Raw genomic sequence first — 10,000 nt, forward strand, 5'->3', positions numbered from 1 at the left:
TAACGCAGCTTCGGGTTAACAATACTAAGAATGTATGAGCGTCAACAATACACACGCCGGGACAGGGAGGCGACTCGGGTCCTCTCACACTGACTCTGCAATAGTCGGGTCTTTTGAATCTTCCTCCTGCAGTCAGACAGGTATACTTTTTTTCAGAGAAAGTTTTTGTTTTAGTAATAAATCTTAAATCGGTTATTTATTTTTTTTGTAAATTGAAGTGTATTTTTTTTTTTTTTTTAAATCTTAAATTGGTTGGTTATTATTTTTTAAAATGTAACAGTATTCTTTTTCGTACATTTTACGTTGGTTGTTATTATTTTATAAAAAAAAATGTTACCAGATTTTTTTTCATAAAGTTTACACTTGTTACTTTTAAAAAAAACATGGTAGAGTAACATGTGGGTGCTTAAAAACTCAGTTAAAACTATAAACAAACCACCCTGCTCACGTAACACTTAAACTACCGAATATCTCCAGGTCTATTTCAAATATCTCAGTTATCTTTCACATATCCCCTAATAAATAATAAAAGCCTAACGATAAAAACATAAATACCTCAACTACGCAAACTGACATCATATCCACAAATTAAATGTCATGTGTTCTCGAAGCGGTTTCAGAAAGACATAAATTCCAACTTTGCAGCATTTCCGAACGCTGTTCAAAAATCGTATCCTCTCCCATGGCTCAGAATATCTTAATGTCCGACATATATCTCGCGGTAAAACATAACTGCCAAGAATATAAGAAGCGTCTATTTTTTTTATTTTTTATCTATTTATTTTTTTAAGATCGAATTTCATACAATTCTTCGGTTGCTTTCGCGCGAAGTTTGCTTGGATGATGCTAAGGGTCATACACCGACCGGAGAATCGGGAATAATGACCTTTATCGTTCAGTAGTCTTGGGGAATTAGTCACACACCCCGCCTCACTCGCTCTGTTGTTGTGGTGGTGGTAAACTTCCTTGTTTTCTTGTTATTCCTTTTATTTATTCATTAATATTGCTGTGGGAGATTTGACACGTGTATATTATTCTTTTCTTATTTTTGATTATGTCCCCTTTATCAAGATGTATTACTACTCCTCCTGTAATTTCTCCATTTCTCTCTCCCCTTTTCTCTTTCTCCTTCTCCGTCTCCCTTTTCTTATTTATATTCCTATTCCTCTTCCCATTCCTTCTCCTATTCATCTCATTATTATTATTATTCCAATTCCCAACCTTCCCTTTCCCATCCCCTCGGCTCATCTCCTTCGCTTTTCCTTTCTCCTCCTATTCCTCTTTTCTATTCTTCACTTTCTCCTCTCCTTCGCTTCTACCCCCTCCCCCTTCCCTTCTCCTCTTAACATAGCCTATTCACACTTCATTAAAAACATTCAGAGTCATCATTAGGTTTTCTTCCTCGAACAAAAAGTGTGTGTGTGTGTGTGTGTGTGTGTGTGTGTGTGTGTGTGTGTGTGTGTGTGTGTGTGTGTGTGTGTGTGTGTGTGTGTGTGTGTGTGTGAGAGAGAGAGAGAGAGAGAGAGAGAGAGAGAGAGAGAGAGAGAGAGAGAGAGAGAGAGAGAGAGAGAGAGAGAGAGACAGAGAGAGACAGAGAGAGACAGAGAGAGACAGAGAGAGACAGAGAGAGACAGAGAGAGACAGAGAGAGACAGAGAGACAGAGAGACAGAGAGACAGCGAGACAGAGAGACAGAGAGACAGAGAGAGACAGAGAGACAGAGAGACAGACAGAGAGACAGAGAGACAGAGAGACAGAGACAGAGACAGAGATAGAGATAGAGATAGAGATAGAGATAGAGATAGAGATAGAGATAGAGATAGAGATAGAGATAGAGATAGAGACAGAGACAGAGACAGAGATAGAGATAGAGATAGAGATAGAGATAGAGACAGAGACAGAGACAGAGACAGAGACAGACATACAAACAGACAGACAGACAGAAAATCAGAAAAACAGAGAAAGACCGAAAGACAATGAAACACCCAACATGCCAGAATTAAGGAGAGAGACGACGAGAGAAAGCCAGAGAGAGAGAGAGAGAGAGAGAGAGAGAGAGAGAGAGAGAGAGAGAGAGAGAGAGAGAGAGAGAGAGAGAGAGAGAGAGAGAGAGAGAGAGAGAGAGAGAGAGAGAGAGAGAGAGAGAGAGAGAGAGAGAGAGAGAGAGAGAGAGAGAGAGAGAGAGAGAGAGAGAGAGAGAGAGAGAGAGAGAGATTTAATTTGATAACATTTATTTACAGAACAGTGTACATGCCCTGCAAAAAGCCAGGGTAAGATACCAAAGCATCTATCCAAACTGACTGTGCTTCTATTTTTTAAGAGGGCCATCAGTCAAACATTAGTGTTACATACATGCCTGAGGGGCTGTGCTATTATCACTGTATTAAAATATCGTCTGGCTGGTAAAAAACCGTTTATATCACTAATCATGTCAAAGACAAGACCAGTGTCTATAATAAAGTTAATATAATCAACAAGTGCTAATCTGTGAACAGTACTACTTGATCGATAGGATGCAGTCTTTATGCAACAGAGTAAGTAATGAGTGAGATTATGCGACTTGGGTGCCTTGCACAGTTTGCAGTGGTGATATGAAACAGGTTTTGCATCCAAAACTGCAACCTGTACATATTGCATAGTGTACTGATATCCTATGCGTAGCCTAGTTAATGTAACCTGTTGTCTCCTAGACAGTCCGTGATAGATTTTATAGGGTTTGTCTAAATTTGATGTCCCAGCAATACTCGCGTAATGCCAGATAGTACCATGTCCGTCTTTTTTCATCATTTCAGAGGTCAATACCTGACCCTCATAATCTCTAGGACAGTTGATAACTCGTTTTTTCATTTGATTGAGAGATAGTGGTATTACATAATATGGATCTTCATGAGAAAGTGCTAACCTGGCTAATTGATCAACCCTGTCACATAGTAATATTCCTATATGAGAGGGTATCCAGTATAGTGACACTTGAGAGAGAGAGAGACGACGAGAGAAAGCCAGAGAGAGAGAGAGAGCGAGAGAGAGATGGAAGGCCAGGTATGCGCAGTCAAAAGGAAGATTAAGGAAGGCCGTTTCATGGCCACAGCATCCGCATACAGATAGCGGGTCCGATACCCCCAAGTCGCTGGAGCCAGATCGTCATTCTGAGCAAAAACGAGTCGATAACAAGAGCTGTGGTACTTGGGGGTCGTTAGCTGGTTCAGGAAACGCCATGACAGGAACGAAATCCCATTAGAATTATCGCAAAGATAAGGGAGATAAGCAGCAAAACGCAGCAAAATTCGTTTCGCATATTTGTCTTTCCTAACACGAAGCGCTGAGATAGCAGGCCTACTCCGACTCCCATTCCTTCTCCCTCTCCTACCTCTCCTACCCCCCCCCCCACACTCTTATTCTATTCCCCACTCCCGTCCCACCCCCATTATCACTACACCCCCCCCCCTCCCTCACAACAACTCACATTCACCTCACTCCCACTGATCTCGCGCCCATTGCCACACCCTCACGCCCACTCCCACTCCTCTCACGCCCATTCCCACTCCTTCACGCCCACTCCCACTCATCTCACACCCACTCCCACTCCTCTCACGCCCATTCCCACTCCCTCACGCCTACTCTCACTCATCTCACACCCTCTCCCACATCTCACGCCCACGCCCACTCGCCAACCCCCAATACTCCCATAAAGTCCCCATAAACTCCAACATTCTGCCATACCAAATAAACACCACATTCTTTGGCCAGTGAGGTCCCTAAAATAAAAAAATAAAACATCGCAAAAGAGGAGGAGACAACAAAGGACAAGAGGAAGAAGAAGAAAAATCAATAAACAACGTAAGCAGGGAAAAGGGAAAAACAAAAGGAAAGCAAAGAGGAGAAAAGGTAAGCCAGTAACACCCGCCGGCTTTCTCTGTCATTCCTGTCCAAGGGAGCGTTTTGATAAGATGTCTTGTTGACTATTTGTGGTAGAAATAATGGAAAGGAGGGAATGAAAATGAAGTATAACTTGGAAGAAATTAAAAAAGAAAAGAAAAGGGAAAGGGAGGACAGGAAAAGAATGAAACAAGACAAATTAAAAAAGTAAATAAAAAAGGGTACGAGACAGGTGAATAAAACATATAAGGATAAGAAAAGCATTTTTTAAAAAGAATGTCGATAATAAATGAATAGCAAAAGAGTAAGTGTGATAAAATAAAAAACAAACAAAAAACAGAGAAAACAAAACTAAAAGAAGGGAAAATAGAGACTGGGGTTAAAAATACAAGACAAATACAAATAAAAAACAGAAGGGAAAAAAAACGAAAAGAAACTGGGAACAAGAACCGAAAAGAAAACGGAACGAGTGGAAGAGAGAGAGAGAGAGAGAGAGAGAGAGAGAGAGAGAGAGAGAGAGAGAGAGAGAGAGAGAGAGAGAGAGAGAGAGAGAGAGAGAGGCAGACAAAAATCACGGATAACGGATGGGAGGAGACAGAGAGAGCGAGAGGAAGGAGCGATACATACATAGAGGGAAAGGAAATTAATAGGTACAAAGTAGAAGAGAGAAAAGCGTAAATAAAGAACAAAGACAACGATAAACGAAAGGCCGATACGCAATGAGGTGAAAGGACGAGTAGGAGGGGGAAGGGGGAGGGGGCAGAGAGGAAAGAGGAGGAAGGGGAGAGAGAGAGAGAGGAAGAGGAGAAGAGTGGGAAGAGAGGGAGGGGGGATAGATCGAAGAGGAGGAGGGGAGGGGGAGGGGGAGGGGGAAGAGAGGGAATAAGGGGGAGAAGAAGAGGGGGAGGAGGACCGAGAGGGAAGAGAGGCATGAGAGGGATTAGACAGAGAGGGAAAAGGAGGAGGGGACAGAGAGAGAAGAGGAGGAGGGAAGAGGGGGGCGGGAACAGACAGAGAAGGGAGGGAGGGGACAGAGAGGGAAGGTGACAGACTGAGAAGAGGGCGGGGACCAAGGCGGCTGAAGAGGGAGGGGAGGGGCGAAAAGACGCGGGCGAGGAAGGGGAGGGAAGGAAGGAGGCTGCGGAGAGGAGAGGGGGGACAGGAGAGGACAGGAGAGGACAGGGGAGGAGGGGAGAGGACAGGGGAGGAGGGGGGAGGAGGTTGAGGAGAGGGAGGAGAGGGAGGAGAGGGAGGAGGGGGAGGAGGGGGAGGAGGGGGAAGGAGGGGGAAGGAGCAGGTAAGGAGATGGGATGTTGACTCATCGCTGGGCGTGAGTGCGTGCGTGCGTACGTGCGGCCGTTCCAATCGCATCCCGGTGTTTATGTTTCACAGATAAAGACCCGCCCACGAATTCAGGCCACCCTTGGTAACCCAAACAGAAATTCTAGAACTTTTCCGTAGGTCTTTTGAATACTTTGACCCGATACAATCATCTCAAACTGTCAGTTAGAAATCAGTGGTACATTCGTCATGAAATCTGTGGCCTCACTCAGCATCTACATAAATTTATAATACAAGATTTAGTTTTATATTACTATAATCGAGTGTCTTCGCGTGCACCAGTGTCTTAAAAAGTATAATTTTCCTCGCACTCAAGCGACTGTGTTCCCTTGTGGGCGGACCTGAGGACGGACAGACTATCCTCGTGAACACAAACAGGCAGACAACAGCGAGACAGTAAAGTGTGTGAATGTCCATTTCGCTAATACCACCTGATGAGGAGTCTCGTCTCTCTCGAAACGTCGCGGTTTATTGTTAATTATAGCAATGGATGTTTGTTCATTTTTTTATTTTTTTATTTCATGCATTTGACGATGCTTTTATACTCATCCGTGCCTGCTTGTTTACGCAAGGCTGAGCATAAGCAAATCTACGCGCTCAAGAATGGACATTCATGGCTCAGTATGCAAGAAAATATGTGAATGGGAGCCTTTGCAACACACTGGTCTTCTGTGTGAAATAGCCTTGGTGTTTGTGTGGTTATCTGCTATTGTATATTTTTATTCCAAAAGCGTATATCACACTCGAAAACAACGTCATCACATTTGGCATAGTCATAATACGCGTTCTTTAACATGTGACTGCGTAAAATAAATCGGGAAACACATACAATAACAGAAGCTCCCCCCCCCCCCCCCATGTATCCGGCACTATTTTGTTACCACTGGCAAACCCTAATGTACTCAGTTTAACCCATTTATATCTATCACAAGTGGATTAGTTTTAGTTCAGAATCCTAGTCTCACGCTGGGTCTAACGCAAAATATAAGTTCCCATTTCTTCCCTACCAATCATTACTTCTAATAAAAACTTTACTTTACGTCTGGCATTCCTTTCGTGGGAGTCTAAATACAATTACCGGCTCTAGTTATAGGCCTATGATTTTGTAATACTAATATGTCCACAAATTTCATATACATAAATATCCATAAGATTTGACAACACTGAAAAAAAAATCCACAACCTTTAACAATACTGGAAAAAGAATCCAGTCTTTAAAAATAGTCATAAACTTTAACAACACTTTTTTTTTTTATCTCAAACTCTAACACACTACAGCATACTAGATGAAAAACGACACAACAGTTAAAAAACAAACTATCTATAGCCTGGTAACAACTCTGTTTTAAAAATACTGAAAAAAAATCTACACCCGCGGGAGTGCCATGAATACTGAAGCACTTCTTCCATGCATAACTTCTCGTCTACCCTGCCTTCAACTTCCCTCCCCTCCCCCCTCCCTCCCCTCCCCCCTCAGTTAATTATCACCCATTCAGTAATCGGCCCCCGCCCCCCTTCCCACGCTGTCTCCCTCACAAAGACATGCATCATCTTCATCATCACTGTAAACATTATCGTCATCACTATCATCGTTATTGTTCCCTTCATCACCATTACCGTAAACCTTATTATCACCATCATCGTCATCGGCATCGTCATCGTCATCGTCATCGTCATCGTCATCGTCATCGTCATCATCATCACCGTTAACACAACTACGCCATCACCACCACAACCACACAACCACACAACCACCACACAACCACACCACCCACCCTGACCATCATCCAACATTTGTCACCCAGCATTACCCACAAAAAGAAAAAAAACTATTACCCCACAACCACTCCTTTCTAACACGTCCCCGCTGTCCTGTCCTGCCGCCCACACACACACACACACACACACACACGCCGCTACCACCCACGCACCCTCGCCTACACAGCACTACCGCCCACGCTCGGCTACTATGCCCTTCTGCCCTTTCACGTCTCGGGGATGTGCGTACGGCCACAAAAATGCAAGCAATGCCCAGGCCATATTGCCGAAGGGATGCTAAGGCATACTGACGGAGACACATAAATAAAGGCATGCTGACAGATGCACACTGTAACATAGTAAGAAATACTGGCAAAGGCATACAAAGAACGCATGCTGACGAAGACACACTAATAAAGGCATACTGACAGACGCACACTGACGAAGGCATACGAAAAACACATAATGACAAAGCATCTTAAAACGCATACTAACGAAGGCATAGTAACAAATACAGACGAACACATACTAAGAATGTCTAATGGCGAAGGCACAGAAACAACTACTGACGAAGGCATACTGACAACACATACTGAAAAAGTATATTGACGAAGGCATATTAACAAACATACTAACGAAGGCATACCTACAAACACATACCAAAAAAGACACACAAAGAATGCCTAATGACGAAGGCACAGAAACAAATACTGACGAAGGCATACTGACAACACATACTGAAAAAAGTATATTGACGAAGGCATATTAACACACACACTAACAAAGGCATACTAACAGACATACAAACGAAGACACCGATAAACACACTAACAAAGGCATACTGACAGACATACAAACGAAGACACACAACAAGCACACACTAACAAAGGCATACTGACAGACATACAAACGAAGACACCGACAAACACACTAACAAAGGCATACTGAACAGACATACAAACGAAGACACACAACAAGCACACACTAACAAAGGCATACTGACAGACATACAAACGAAGACACCGACAAACACACTAACAAAGGCATACTGAACAGACATACAAACGAAGACACACCGACAAACACACACTAACAAAGGCATACTGACAGACATACAAACGAAAACACCGACAAACACCGACAAACAGACACTAACAAAGGCATACTGACAGACATACAAACGAAAAAACACCGACAAACAGACACTCACGCAAGCATCATCGCAAACGAAAAACACAAGCACATGTCATTAGAGATAACAAAGGCAAAATTACGTACAATGACAAGCGCAAAAAAGTAATCACGTCAGTTCTTGCATCAAAAAAAAAAAAAAAAAAAAAAAAATAGATCTTACATAGACAAGCAACTTAAATAACGGAAATCTTAGAAAACACATAAGATGAAGACGAATGCGAAGATGATGGTGAGAAAGAGGAGGAGGAGGAGAAGAAGACGAAGATGAAGGGGGAAAAAAATGAAGATGCGAGGTGAAAATATGGATGAAGATGACGAAAAAGATGAGGAAGAAGAAGAAAAATAAGATGATAGCAACAAAGAAGACGAACAACAACAACAACAACAACAACACTTATAAAAATAATGTAAAATAACCAGCGCTGGGAAATCCGAAGACGAAAGGAATGCGAAAGAGACATAGAAGAAATTGGTAAAGGAATGACACCCGAGAACCAGTTGCAGTTCATAGATGGAAAATCCCAGCTTGGCATTAAAAGAATTAGTCTCCCCTGCAAAAAGAATAATAATAAATAAGTAAGTAAGTAAGTAAGTAAGTAAGTAAGTAAGTCAGTAAGTAAGTAAGTAAGTAAGTAAGTAAGTAAGTAAGAAAGAAAGAAAGAAAGAAAGAAAGAAAGAAAGAAAGAAAGAAAGAAAGAAAGAAAGAAAGAAAGAAAGAAAGAAAGAAAGAAAGAAAAAAAGAAAGAAAGAAAGAAAGAAAGAAAGAAAGAAAGAAAGAAAGAAAGAAAGAGAAAGAAAGTAAATAAGTAAATAAGCAAGTAAGTAAGTAAGTAAGTAAATAAACAAATAAATAAAACTATGATAATGATGGAGAATAATGTAGTGGCAAATTATTTTCTTTATTAACGAAGCTAATTAGGGCGTTTGATAATTGAACGCCTGGTAATGAATGCAATTATATTTTAGTATGCTAAAATTAACAGCAACAAAATTTATGATGAAAGACAACCCTCAGAGAAATAAAGAACACAAACACAATCACAAGTAGTAATTATTTAGATGGCAAAAGCAGTAAAACCACAAGACATACCGACATCCACAACTGCGGCTGCTGTATCACAATTAACATGATATCACTGCTATTTTTAACATTCATTACTCAAATCACATTCATCTTTCAATTCACGTACTCTCCTCTTATCAATTATATACAAATCAATACATGCAAAACAATTAACGAAACATATGATTCGCATAATACATAAGAAGGAATGACACATTATGTTCTTCATTCCACGTCTAAAATAAAAAAAAAAAAAAAAAAAAATACGTGTTGCTGACCCTCGTGCAACATTTACCAGCAACAAGTAGCAGAGGGGCAGGGCTACGCGACCGGGCGAGGAGATGGGGCACGGCGGGGAATGCCCCTCCTCTGATTCTTTCCGGGAACGAATACGCCACCTCCCTTCATTCCTCCTCTCTTCCCTTCGCTTCCTCCTCCTCCTCCTTCCCCCTCTTCTTCTTCTGTTTCACCAATGAAGGCTGAATCATTTTCTTTCGTCTCTCTTTCGTCTCTCTTCTTCTCTCTTCTCTCTCTTCTTCTCTCTTCTTCTCTCTTCTTCTCTCTTCTCTCTCTCTCTCTCTCTCCTCTCCTCTCCTCTCCTCTCCTCTCCTCTCTCCTCTCTCCTCTCTCCTCTCTCCTCTCTCCTCTCTCCTCTCTCCTCTCTCCTCTCTCCTCTCTCCTCTCTCCTCTCTCCTCTCTCCTCTCTCCTCTCTCCTCTCTCCTCTCTTCTCTCTCTTCTGTCTCCTCTCTCCTCTCTCTTCTGTCTCCT

The 10,000-nt window shown here is 42.0% G+C and overlaps 1 protein-coding gene across 1 annotated transcript in view; it reads right to left on the bottom strand.

Annotated features, from left to right (window-relative positions):
- The window catches only part of LOC125038523 (adenosine deaminase-like), a 45,735-nt gene that overhangs the window by 34,757 nt on the left and 978 nt on the right, over nt 1–10,000 (bottom strand).

The sequence above is a fragment of the Penaeus chinensis genome, chromosome 25, assembly GCF_019202785.1.
Source record: "Penaeus chinensis breed Huanghai No. 1 chromosome 25, ASM1920278v2, whole genome shotgun sequence".
NCBI lineage: Eukaryota > Metazoa > Arthropoda > Malacostraca > Decapoda > Penaeidae > Penaeus > Penaeus chinensis.